General features: G+C 36.8%; 1 pseudogene; it reads left to right on the top strand.

The window, feature by feature from the left end:
• Window positions 1-5,543: 5,543 nt before the first annotated feature.
• Window positions 5,544-11,124, top strand: part of LOC101647895 — a 7,480-nt pseudogene continuing 1,899 nt past the window's right edge.

The following is an 11,124-nucleotide window of genomic DNA, read 5'->3' as shown; positions in this document are numbered from 1 at the left end:
GACTATCTTGACCCCAATTCTACCTTACAAATCCAGCTACACCAGAGCATGTACACAGGTACAGATAAGAACTCACAACACAGGGAGCCCAGGATAGATAAACTTTCAGGGCCAACAATGAAGATAGAAATACCCGGAGAATTAAGGGAAAGGTGGGGGGAGAAAAGGGATACCAATCACAATGGTCTACATATAACCCTCTCCCAGGGGGATTGACAACATAAAAGTGGGTGAAGGGAGATATTGGTCAGAGTAAGACATGAAAAAATAATAATTTATAAATCATCAAGGGTTCATGATGGAGGAGGGTGGGTGGAGGGAAAAATAAGCTGATACCAAGGGCTCAAATAGAATGAGCATGTTTTGAAAATGATGGCAACAAAGGTACAAATGTGCTTGACACAATGGTTGTATGTATGGATTGTGATAAGAGTTGTACGAGCCCCCAATAAAATAATTTTTTAAGTACATGAGTTGAATAAGGAAGGCTGAACAAAAATCGATGCCTTTGAATGATGGTGTTGGCAAAGAAAGCACTGTGGACTGCCAAAAGGGTAAACAAATCTATCTTGGAAGAAGTACAACCAGAATGCCTCTTAGAAGCAAGGATGGTGAAACTTCAACTCACATACTTTTGACATGTTAACAGGAGAGACCAGTCCCTGGAAAAGGACAATTTGCTTAGTAAAGTTAAGGGGCAGTAAAAAAGAGGCCCTTGACAAGATAAATTGACACAATGGTTGCAACCGTGGACTCAAATATAACAATACTGAGCATGATATACGACTGTAAAATGTTTCATTCTGTTGTACATAGAGTCAACAACCATCGCAACAGCACTTTACATAGAAAACTATCAATATCTCAAATTCATGGTGAACAGTAGATTCCAAATATATGCAAGATACACTGATCAAAACTAAGATCATTGAATACTACCTAGCTAAAACAACACAGTTTGTTTAACAATTATAAGTTTAAAACAATGAATGATAAATCTATAAATTAGACCATAGAAGGTAACTTAGACATTTAACTAATTTCAATATAGGGACTTTTATTTGGCTCATGAATGTGTAAAAAATGAGCTGGACATTTGGAGATACATAAGAAAATATATATGAATTCAATTAAGCATTTAATGGAGTACTATGATGAATTTTTCTATTCAAATACAAACTTCTCCCTTACTGGTTTTATACAAGTAAGTTTTCATGTATTAGAATTGCTTGAAATAGTTTCCATTTCTTCACAATGTATATTTTATAATTTATGATTGGAACATTACTTGAGAAAACAAACCAATACACAAAAATATATAAGAATATACATATCATCTGATCGAGATATGGAACTACATTTGTCATTACGTTCTCATAGAATTGCATGTGTCCTATAGTTGACTTCTCAGCCACTCATGCCTTATGTTAAAGAAACTTGCAACAAGCAGTGCTAAAACAAACAAGAATTATTTATTTCCAAAGAATTTCTGTAAGAACAGGAGTAATGGGAGAGAAGGAGGTAAGTTCAACGAGGTAGGGGAGAAGCATTGTAATGGAAGGAGAAGAGGAGAGATGACTACAGTAGAGACACCAAGAATAAGTCTGAGCCTCAACTCTGCTGAAACAAAGGTAGTGAAGATTTTTAAACATAGAAGGGAGCTAGTAGAAAATTCTAAGGCAATAAAATATGTTACCGTTTGGGTAAGCCATGAGATGTGTAGGTCACATGAAATTATCTCTAAAACACTCACTGCTATTGAGTCCATGCAGCCTCATAATGACCCTATAGGAAATGATAGAACTGCCCCTATGAGTTTCTGAGACTAGCTCTTTACCAAAATAGAAAAACTTGTCTTTCTCCTGTGGAGTAGCTGGGCATTGCAGTTATTAACCCAACATGTCTACCAGGACTCGTGGAAATTATCTCAAGTATATCAATAGCAGTGAGTTTGATAGAATATGGCTTTTTTAGAATAATAATTTTTTAAAAGTTGGAGTATTCCTTTAACAATTAATGTTTTGTAGGATCATAAAGATCAGGTAAAATTCTACATTTTCAACCCTCCCTTTTATGTAAGAAATAATATTCATTAATTTTCAATCAACTCAGAGGGGTTATATATCTGAATGGGGTAAGGTGGGATATCAGAAATAGTATTCTGAAGACTTGTTGGTGTTTCTGTGAAATAAATTGAACCATCTATGGTGGTTCAAAGGTCATTTGTTTTAAATTTAAGTATCCTAAAAGATATATGAATATAAAAGGAAAATATGAATATAAAAGTTTTTATTAGAGTAAATTATTCTATAAGAAAGATGAAAGGATAAGCATACTGTAAACATCACATAAATAATTAGTGGGAATATTGACAATCTGAAAAAGTATAATCAGTGACAAATTGTTAAGTGAGAATTTGCTATGTAAAATTTCACTGAACACATAATAGGATACTATTATAAAATTATTTTATGGATAGCAATTCAGGCTCCCACCACTGTGTGTCAATTTGTTGTACTGTGATGGCTTATATGAGTTGCTGTGATGCTGGAAGTGATATCATTGGTATTTCAAATTTGAGCAAGAGCATCCATAGTGAACAGGTTTCAGCGGAGCTTCCAGACCAAGAACAGATGACAAGGAAGGAATCAGCTGCCCATTATGGAGGAAGCAGTTCCTGAAAACCTATGCACAGTTTTGAAATATTGCCAGAAACTGAAGGCTTAATAAATAGGATCAGAACATTGTCAGAGTCAATGCCAGAGGATGGGTCCCCTGAGTTGGAGGGCACTTGACATATGACTGAGGAGGGGCAGCTTTCTCAGAGTGGAGTCAACCATCGTAACACGAATAGGGCAAAACCTGGGATGTGGACGCTTCTGGAACTTCATTTGCTGATGGGGCATGACTCACAGTAAGGAGAAAGAGCTTTGAAAATCTGCTAACAACCCTAACTTGGAATGTGTGAAGTACGAATCTAGGGAAATTGAAAGTCATCAAAACATAATGGAGAAATATCAATATCTTGGGCATTAGTGAGCTGAATTGGACTGGTATTGGCGATTTTGAATCAGAAACTCATGATTTACTATGGTGAGAATGACACAAGCGAGAGGAATAGTGTTGCATTCAAGACTGATTTTGAAGTACAATGCAGTCTGCGCTAGGGTCTCTATCTGCTTTCATGGATATCCAATCAAAATGACTATTATTTAAATGTGTACACCAGCCATGAAAGTTAGTGATGGAGAAGTCTACCAATACATTCAGTTGAAACTTGATCATGTGTGCAATAAAGATGCATTGAAAATTCTTTGTGATTGGCAGGCCCAAAGTGGAAACAACGATGGGGGAACAGTAGTTGGGAAATAAAATCTTGATGGTAGAAATGAAACTGGAGATCATATGGCAGAATTTTGAAAAACCAACAACTGGTTCATAGAAAATACTTTTTTTCAACAACACAAATGGATTTTTTTCCCCACGGGAACTTCTCCAAACCTAATACACAGAAATCAAATTCACTAAATCTGTGAGAAGACACGATGAAGAAGCTCAATATCAGCAACTAAAACCAGATGTGGGGCTGGCTGTAGATTAGACCACCAAGTGGTGATATGTAAGTTTAGGATAAAGCTGAAGAAAATTAGAACAGATCCGTAAGATCCAAATTATGACCTTGAGTCTATCCCCCCTGAATATCAAGAACAGGTATGATGCATTGAACATTAACAGAAGACTCTATGAGTTCTGGGATGACATGAAGACCATCATTCATGAAGAAAGTAATATTTCATTAAAAAGACAGGAATGAAAGAAAAGATCATGGTGGATGTCAGAAGAGACTGAAACTTACCCTTAATAATGGATTTCCTAAAATAAATGGAAGAAATGATGAAGTCAAAGAGCTAAATAGAAAATTTAAAAGGGCAGCTCAGGAAGACAAAACAAAATATTATGACGAAATGTGTGAAGACCTACACTAAGAAAATGAAAAGGGAAGAAGGCACTCAGCTTATCTTAAACTGAAAGAACTGAAGAAAAAATTCAAGCTTTTATTTGCAATATTGAAAGATGCTATGGGTTAAAAAGTGAATGATGCAGAAAACATCGAAATAGCATGCAAAGAATATAGAGAATCACAGTACCCAAAAGAATTAGTCAATATTCCACCATTTCAAGAGATAGCATATGAGCAAGAACCAATGGTGTTGAAGTAAGAAGTCTAAGCTACACTTAAAGCATTAGCCAAAAACAAAGATACAGACATTGATGAAATACCAATTGAAATGTTTCAACAAGTTGATGAAGCACTGGAAATATTTACTTGACTACGCCAGGGAATTTGAAGAAAGCTAATTGGCCAACTGCCTGGAAGTAATTCATATTTGTACCTATTAGAATACTTAAAATAGAGAATAATATAATTGATATCATTTGTAAGTAAAATTTTGCTGAAGATTACGCAACAATAGTTATAACAGGTCACTGACAAGGAGCTGCCAGAGGTGGAGGCCAGATTCAGAAGAGGACAAGGAACAAGTGATATCATTATTGATGTAAGATGGATCTTGTATCAGAGCTGAAAATATCAGAAAGATGTGTGGGTCATAACAAATGATGGAGAACCTTGAGAAAAATGGGAATTCCAGAAGACTTCATTGTGCTCATGTGGAACTTGTACATGGGTCGAGAGGCAGTTGTGTGAATAGTAGAAGGGCATATTGAAAGTTGTATGTCAGGGTTATATTCTCTCTTCATATTTATTTAATCTATATGCAGGCCAAATAAGAAAAGCTGGATTATATAAAGAAGAATGCAACATTGGGATTGGAGGAAGGCTTATTAACAAGCTGAAATATGCAGATGATACAACCTTGCTTGCTGAAAATGAGGAGGACGGAAGCACTTGCTGATGAAGATCAAGAATCACAACCTTCTGTATGGATTGCAATTCGAAGTAAAGAAGAGAAAATTCCACACAATTGAACCAATAGGTAATATCATGATCAATGGAGAAGAGATTGAGGTTGTCAAGGATTTTATCTTGCTTGGATCCACAATCAATGGTCATGGAAGCAGCAGTGGAGAGATCAAAAGCTATATGGCATTAGGTAAACCTGCTATGCAAGACCCATTTTTCAAAAGCAAAGTTGTTACTTTGAGAACTAAGGTGTGCCTGACCCAAGCCACACTATTTTCAATGACTTTATATGCATGTGCATGTTGGACATTAGCTAAGAAAAACTGAAGAAGAATCAATGTAATTGAATTGTGGTTCTGGAAAAGAATGTTGAAGAATCTACATATAACCCCCTCCCTGGGGGCCGGACAACAGAAAAGTGGGTGAAGGGAGGGAGATGTCGGACAGTGTAAGACAAGACAAAATAATAATAATTTATAAATTATCAAGGGTTCATGAGAGAGGGGGGAGGGGGGGGGGGAGGGACAAAATGAGGAGCTGATACCAAGGGTTTAATTAGAAGGCAAGTGTTTTGAGAATGATGAGGGAAACAAATGTACGAATGTGCTTGACACAATGGATGAATGTAGGGATTGTGATAAGAGTTGTATGAGCCCCAATAAAATGATTTAAAAATATAAAAATAAAATGACAAACCAACCTCTTTTAGAAGCGATGTAGCCGGAGTGCTCTTTAGAGGCAAGGGTAGCAAGACTTCGTCTTACATGTTTTGGGAAAGTTGTTAGGAGAGAACAGCTTGTAGAGAGGACATCATGCTTGGTAGAGTGGAGGGGCAGTGAAACAAAGGAAGACTGTCAAGGAGATGAATTGGCACAGTGGCTGTAACAATGCGCTCAAACATAGAAACAGTTGTGAGGATGGCGCAGGACAAGGCAGTATTTCCTTCTGTTGTACATAAGGTTGCTATGGGTTAGAACCTAACAACAATTTTGATTCACTTAGCCTTTTTTATTATTTCAATGAAAAACTATTTAATTTTTCTTTAGCTCATTAAGAAACATATTTAATCAGGAAATTTGGGTGTCTATGTTTTAAAGGTGAATTAATAACCAAATTTACTTCAGACTATGCATAACCAGAAAAGTATTACATCATTAAACACAGAATCATTACATTATTACATGTAGAAAGGGTATAAGCATTAATTTACAACTTCAAGTCACCTAAAATTAGTTAAAATAATCAAGAATGTTATCAACTACACTCTCTAATAGAACGGTCAATGCTTAGAAGCTACATATATTTAGCTAACATTTTAAAAGGTACTCATATATGAATTTAGTTACATGAAGAAAGCAAGAAATAAAAGGAATAAGCCATTCCTCTGGGAAAAGCTACAGGTTATCCATTACATTTTGTAATAACATAAATGTCCATAATACAAGTAATCCATAATTCCTTTTGCAAATATCATTGATATTTGTAAGATCAGATGACAATTTATTTTATAATAGACTGAAATATAAGCCCTCTAATCTAGAATCCACTTAACTGATTTGCCAGATTAATGAATTCTCTCCTTATCCTCCATAAAATGTACTTTACACTAGCGCATTGCATACTAACTGCTTGAAGCCACTATTTGTTCATATTTCCACTTTTACTCTTTGAGTCATATGTTTAGCAAAAAACAAATATATTAATAAATCTTTTTATGCTATATTTACTCATTATAATTCTAAAATGCAAATTAATAGGGATAAAAATGCTATTATTCTTAAAAATAAGCATAAAGCTTGCAAATAGCAAAGCAATTAGAGAAGTAGCTTAAAATAGTATCATATTGGTGGATACAAGAATAAAGAAAATGTTCTAAAATTGATTGAGATAATAACTGCACAACTGTCTTTAATATACTTACATATTGAATAGTGTGATGTGAATTATAATTCAAAAAAAGTCAAGAAAAAAATAAATGGTGTCATTATGACTTTAAGCCAATTTGATGGCACTGAGTAATAAAATTACAACAGCACTTAACATGAAAATATCTTTAAAATTATCAAATTAGGTAAGTATATGGATATCATAAATTATTTTGCATTAAAACTTCTGTGCACGTTTCCTTAAGATATTTTGCTTTAAATCAACTGGAACTACTAAACTAAATGGATACTAACAACATCCAAACATTTCATGAATTTTATACAATGTTATATAGTTTTAGATGTTTAATGAAACATTTCTTACTTTAATAATTATTGAGAGTGTTCATTATGTATTTGTTTGCTTTTTCACAGGTCTTTCAAAATCTAGTATAGAATGACAACTATTCCAATAGCAAATACTAATATAATCGTTATACTATGCCAGGAACTGCTCTTAGGCTTTATACATAGGTACTCACTTAGTTTTTACAATACAATGTAGACATTATTTTCATCTTATAAATTGGAAAATTATGGCATATGTTACTTACCCAAGGCCATACTTGTGATAAATGGCAAGGCTATTATTTGAATCAAGCTTAAATCTAAAGTTCATGGTATTTATCATTTAGCTCTGCTGCCCAGCAGTAACTATAAGACACAGTAGTATTCTTCCTATACTCATGTCCATGCATACACACACATATTTACATATAGTTGAAAACCAAATTCTACCATGCAATAGCAGCTACTTTAGAAATGCTCATCAGTTATACTTTTAGAATGCAGTGATATGTGAATTACTTTGACTTTTTATTCACTTTGCCAAGCTAATATCAGGGCACAAGTACTCTCCAGGGCTGTTTTGTCTAGTCATAGCAAAAGTGTCTTCACTAAAAAATTATCAGGATGTATAATATCTTAATGAAACTGTAGAAGCTACTAGGCAAAATCTTGTCTCTCACAAGGTATTTTGTTGTGGTGGTCATGCTAAAAGATAGTATATAGAGTATAATCCCTGAAAGCAATCTTCCTTATCTGTCCTCCCCAACATAATAAACAGTTCACTATCACTCATATCGGTTTGTCCTACTGTGGTCATGTTTGCATTGCTGTGATGCTGGAAGCTGTGCTATTGGTATTTCACTTACCAGCCTGGTCATCCAGGTAAAGTGTTTTCAGTGGAGCTTCCAGACTCAGACAGATAAGGAAGTAACAATAACGGTCGAGTTTAGCCACTGAAAATCTTATTACTAACAGCATACCGTTATCTGATATAGTGCTAAAAGATGAGCTCCTCACATCAGAAGACACTCAAAATGCAATGGAGGAAGTGTTCTCCTTAAAATCAACATTAATGATATGGATGGCGCAAATCTTTGGGGGTATTGTCAAAAATTAGGGGACAAAACAGTTGCAAACATCAATTACTCAGAATGTGGAACGCACAAAGGAAATTGGAAAAGAACACATAAAAATATTTTAGGCATTAGAGAACTGGAATGGACTGAATTGTACATTTTTAATTGAACAATATATACGGGAAGATATTCAAGAAGAATGGTATCACATTAATCATCAAAAAGAACATTTCAAGAGCTATCTTGAAGTACAATGCTGTGATAAGATAATATTTAGATGCCTATATTATTCAAATTTATACACTAACCACTAAAGCTAATGATGAAGAAATCAAAGAATTCTAACTTCTTAAGTCTGAAATTGATTGAAACATGCAAATAAGATGCAGTGAAAATTACTGGTAAATGGAATGGCAAAGTTGGAGAAAAAGAGGAAAAATCTGTAGCTGGAAAATACTGCCTTGTTGGTAAAAACAAAGCTGGAGATGACATGACATAATATTGCATGACCAATTATTTCTTCATTTGAAATACCATTTTTCAACAACATAAATAACTGTACATGTTGGACCTTGCTAGATGAAATACACAGAAGTCAAATTGACTACATCTATAGAAAGAGACAGTGGAGAAGCTCAATTAAGGCTATGATTGAGGAACAGAGAATTAATTGTGGAACAGAGAATTAATTGCTTATATATATGTTCAGGTTGACACTGAAGAAAATAAAAACAAGTCCAGGGTTATGGGGGGAGGTCAGATGCGCAGGCATTCCCTCTCCTGAGGGCAATCAGTTGCCAGACTGCTGTCTCATCCCACCACAGGGGTGGGCCTGCTCCCTGCCTCTGGGGACAGTGGACAGGCTCCTGTAGGTGGAGTTTTCATCCTACTAATAATGGTTCCTATGGAGACCCAGAGACCACCCCCTAGACCACCCTCTCATTACTGTGTACCCTATAGTGTAACCCTTCCTGTGACGTATGTCTCTACCTGTAATTAGTGGGCTTGCATGCCCCCAAAAGGTATATAGGTGTGAGACAGCAATATAGAGCTCTCTGACTCTCTCTGATCGCTCCTTGCTGCTCACTCCCTGGTCACTCCCCTCTCTTCCCCCTCTCCCTTGTTCCCCTGCTCTCCTTCCCTTCCCCCTCTCTCCATGTGGACCACCAAGCTGGGCCAAGGTGAGCAATGCTACCATGTAATGTGTCTGACAGTATTATTGTAATATCTCTCATGCTCTCGATGACTTTAATATAATACCTATATATCTCAACCGTACAATTGTGCATTGCTGAACCCAGAAGTAGTATTACTGAACCAGTGAGTTCCAGTAGCGGGTGGGGCTGGCCCCCCACCCCCTCCACGCCATTTTAATTTAATACTACACAGGGTAACAAATAGAAAACCTTAGGTATATCCCACCTGAATTTGAAGACTATCCAAAAATTGTATTTGATGCACTGACTGCTAATGATCAAATATTAGACAAGTTGTAAAATGACATCAAGAATATCATATATGAATCTGGACTCTGAGTTCAGGGTACCTAGGAACCTGAGGCTTCTTGGACCACTAAGCCAGTTAACTGCAGTTACCTGGGCAGCGAGAACAGCACCTGGCCCTGCCAGCTCCCCAGGAGGAAGAGCAAGCCAGAAGGAACACCAGCCTGACCCGCAGCACTGGCGACCTGGACCATTGGTGGGGGTAGAAGGGTGGAGATGGTCTGGCATGGTCTTTGAAGGGGCGGGGTATCTACTGCCTTAGGGCTTGAAGCATGGGAGTAGTGCATGGCCTGTAATCTGCAGGGCAAGTGCTAATGGAGATGCAATTGTGGTACCTACAAGGTGCTTAGGTAACAGCTTGCTGTCAACTCCATTAGCTGTAAGACCAAGAGTCAGATGAGTCCACCCAGCCTTCTCCTTCCACATCTGGAGTAGGAATGGAAAACACAAATTTCTTTTCTTTGTAAATGGCTTACCATTTCTTCTGTCAAGGAATTAGGACCTAGAGAAGAGTGCTCCAAAAATTCCTAATGGGTATATGCAAATGTGCTGATCACCTTACTGGCAGGTGGCACTGACCTTTAAATGGAAACATGCCTGGAAGGTTCTTTTTCACTCTAGGTTACTTTTTGTATTACTGGCCATTGCTTTGAAAATCGTCCTAGATGTTTTATAAAATCCATCTCAGAACTCAGTCAGAATTGAACCTAACCAGAGAGTCATTCAATCTTTCTTTGTTTCTTTCATTTTTTAATTAAAAAAATTAAACCAAGACTCCAGAGACTAAAGTAACTTGCTTACATCCTCCAAGGCACATCATAGGTGCTGTACAGCCTATGTGGCTGGCTCTAGTTCATTCTGCTGCCTGAATCAGCACAGTATTGAGTGGAGCTGCTGGCTGGTGACCTTCACCTACTGAGTCCTCTCGATAGGCCTCTTGGCTTATATTGACTTCATTGATGGCCCTTGGCCTTTTTACTCACCCAAGCTTGCCGAAAACACCTCTCCAAGCACACGTTGTCTCATGTTGGGGCTACTTCTTCTTTAACCTGGGCTGCTGCATCTACTTCCAGTCTGAGGGTGCCCTGATGCTGGCACACCACACACTGTGTATCTCGTGTATGATCTTGGACCTGGTGCTTGGAAAGTCCTACATAGAGTTCAATACAATCATCTTTTGCTGTGAGATCACCAACTCCTTGCTGATTCTGTACTGGTTTCTCCATGAAACAGAGCACTACCAAACACTCTTAAAGGCCAGCGATCCTTGAACTAAGTACAAGCTTTTCTTTCTTGGTATATTTTAATTTGTTCTTTGTCAGTGGCTTGATGTTGTTGCTGTTTTGTTGTACATTGTTGCTTGGTTTTGCTCTGTCTTGTTTTTGTGCATGTTGTTGTCTCCGCAGGTC

Source organism: Echinops telfairi, unplaced genomic scaffold (assembly GCF_000313985.2).
Source record: "Echinops telfairi isolate 266 unplaced genomic scaffold, ASM31398v2 ScPeMD7_42;HRSCAF=159, whole genome shotgun sequence".
NCBI classification, from domain to species: domain Eukaryota; kingdom Metazoa; phylum Chordata; class Mammalia; order Afrosoricida; family Tenrecidae; genus Echinops; species Echinops telfairi.
This window is presented reverse-complemented; position numbering and strand designations above follow the sequence as displayed.